General features: G+C 40.0%; 1 non-coding gene across 1 annotated transcript; it reads right to left on the minus strand.

The window, feature by feature from the left end:
* Window positions 1–2,226: 2,226 nt before the first annotated feature.
* Window positions 2,227–2,300, minus strand: TRNAN-GUU. The gene has a single exon. It is a non-coding gene; the product is annotated as a tRNA-Asn (tRNA).
* Window positions 2,301–3,224: the final 924 nt, after the last annotated feature.

Consider the following 3,224-nt stretch of genomic DNA (forward strand, 5'->3'; position numbering starts at 1 on the left):
TCCTCTGTTCTTCTTCATATACGTCTTCGTCCTCTCTTCCTATTCCCTTAATCCTCTCTTCCCTTCTCTCTGTTCTTCATCATATACGTTTTCGTCTTCTCTTCCTATTCCCTTAATCCTCTCTTCCCCTCTCTCTGTTCTTCATCATATACGTCTTTGTCTTCGTCTGACTTTTGTGTTTAATGTGTGTGAGTTTATGGTCCGAATGTATTTTGTTTATAGCTTCCTGTGCGATTGTGTTAAAAGTCACGCACATTAAGCACAAACATCTCGCACATTAAGTACAATACTCAGGCACATTATGTACAAAACTCACGCACATTAAGTACAAATCTCAGGCACATTAAGCACAAGACTCACACACATTAAATATAAAACTCACGCACATTAATCAATCGCACAATCGCACGGGAAGCCACAAATTCACCTGATCCCTTCCCTATATATATATATATATATATATATATATATATATATATATATATATATATATATATATATATATATATATATATATATATATATATATATATATATATATATATATCCTTTTATAAACAACATTGTGCTGTTTTTTTATTTTTTGTTTTTTATTTATTTACTATTTTAATGGTTATATATATTGATACACAAATAGTTTTCCATCGTCGTTTGTGCTTGGGAATGTATTATTTAGATGAGTGGTTTCTATTCGATTTTTTTTTTTTTTTTTTTTTTTTTTGTAAGCTTGTTAATTTATACAGATAGTAGTATTTAATGCGGATGATGGTAGTGATTATTATTATTAGTTCACATTGCTAAATATATATTATCTTTGTGGTAGATGTAGAATGTTTTATTTATTTTTGGGTGAAATGTAGAATGTTTTATGATATAATATTAGGTAGGCATATTGGCATTAGGATTAATTCTAGGCACACAAATGTAAGGCTAATATTCATTTGGGGTTGCTATAAATTGGTAATCCTTCTTCATTGTAACTCATTCATCTCAAATAGAAATACATAGCATAGTAAACTATCTTTAAAGAGAGACTTAAAGAATGTAAAAGAGAGTGACTTATTCTAAGGCTAATAATCATTTGAGGTTGCTATAAATTGGTAATCCTTCTTCATTGTAACTCATTCATCTCAAATAGAAATACATAGCATAGTAAACTATCTTTAAAGAGAGACTTATGGCCCGTTTGGTTCACGGAATAGGCCGGGAATGGCATAGCATTCCCAGTAATAGGCCTATTCCTTTGTTTGGTAACCATTTCTATTACCGGGAATAATATTCCCGATAATATCCTATTCCCCCAGATAAGGTAATAGTTATTACCAGGGCCCCCCTTGGTATTGGGCTATTACTGAGTTCTCAGGAATAGCCTAAAATTTCTACTTCCTATTTTACCCCCCAATTAAATTTATTTCCTATTTCACCATCACCACCACCAACACTACCACCCCACCACCCCCACCGCCACCAGCACCGCCACCCACCACCACCACCACCAGCACCGCCGCCACCACCACCACCACCACCACCACCGTCGCCGCCACCACCACCACCACCACCATCACTACCACCGCCGCCGCCACTAGTACCACCACCCCACCACCGCCGCCGCTACCACCACCACCACCGCTACCAGCACCACCACCCCACCAACACCACCAGCACCACCACTAGCACTGCCACCACGCCGCTACCACCGCCGCCGCCGCCGCCGCCACCACCATCACCGCCACCGCCGCCACCACCGCCACCACCACCATCACCAGCACCGGCACCACCGCCGCTACCACCACCCCACCACCACCGCCGCTACCACCACCACCACCGCTACCAGCACCACCACCCCACCAACACCACCACCACCACCACTGCACCATCGCCGCCACCACCACCATCGCCGCCACCGCCACCACCACCACCAGCACCGGCACCACCGCCGCCGCCGCCACCGCCACCATCGACACCACCACATATTTTTATAAGGGTATTTATGTCTTTTAAGACATATTTCATTTCTATTCCTTAAACGAACCAAACACAGTAATATAATTCCTAAAGTCTATTTCTTCCGCGAACCAAACAATAGAATACAATTTCTATTCTATTCCTTGCCTATTCTATTCCTTATGGAATAACATTCTTATTACCTCAAAATTCATTCCGTGAACCAAACGTGCTGTTAAAGAATGTAAAAGAGAGTGACTTATTCTACAAAAACATCAAATACGCTAAAAGAAGGGTTTAAACCTTTGACCTTATGGTTAACAACCACACGCTCTAACCAATTGAGCTATTCCAGCAATCAATTATTAAATGTCGTTGTATTATATTTATAAGAACCTTTATCTAGTCTTATGTTGCTAACCGAGTATGTTTTAATCAATAATTTTTATTCTTTGTAAAAGAAAAGTATTATTGAATAAATGAAACATGCAACACAAAAGTAAAATAAATTATATAGGTTACAAAAAGAATATTATCAAAATACTAATCTAGGCTTATTAGAGAACAACAAACACACAAGCTAGAAGGGTAAAGAGATGGATAGTAAGTTCATTATCTGGGAAAAGATGAATTACAGTGCATGGAGGAAGAATGTCAAACATATATGGTGAGAATGGACGGTTACAACTGACACCAAGGGAGAATGTACATTATTGCCCTTCACTATTTTTATCTTGGTCAATGTTACCATCCAACACCCCCGGTAAGCTGGAGCGTGTAAGTCATGAACGCCCAGTTTAGATATGAACTTCTTAAAAGGAGAAATAGAGAGGGATTTTGTGGAGCCGTCAGCAACTTGGTTTGAAGAAGATACAGATAACCCTTTGAGAGGGATTTTGTGGAGCCGTCAGCAACTTGGTTTGAAGAAGATACAGATAACCCTTTGGTCAGCCATTGATTGACCTTCCCCTTAACCACATGACAATCAATATCTATGTGTTTTGTTCTCTCGTGAAACACATGGTTTTTGGCAATAGCAACAGCCGACTTGTTGGCGCAGAACAGAGTTGCTAGCCTTTTGTTCATCACCTGCAAATCTTGAAGTAAATATGTGATCCATTGAATCTCACAAACTGTGGTGGCCATTGCCCGGTACTCTGCTTCGGAGGACGACTTCGACACAGTAACCTGCTTTTTAGGCCTCCAAGAGATGAGAGAAGGACCAAGGAATATACAGAACCCAGTGATAGACTTGCGAGTCTCAGTACAAGCAGCCCAGT

This window comes from Ipomoea nil, unplaced genomic scaffold (assembly GCF_001879475.1).
Source record: "Ipomoea nil cultivar Tokyo-kokei standard unplaced genomic scaffold, Asagao_1.1 scaffold2653, whole genome shotgun sequence".
Classification (NCBI taxonomy): Eukaryota; Viridiplantae; Streptophyta; class Magnoliopsida; order Solanales; family Convolvulaceae; genus Ipomoea; species Ipomoea nil.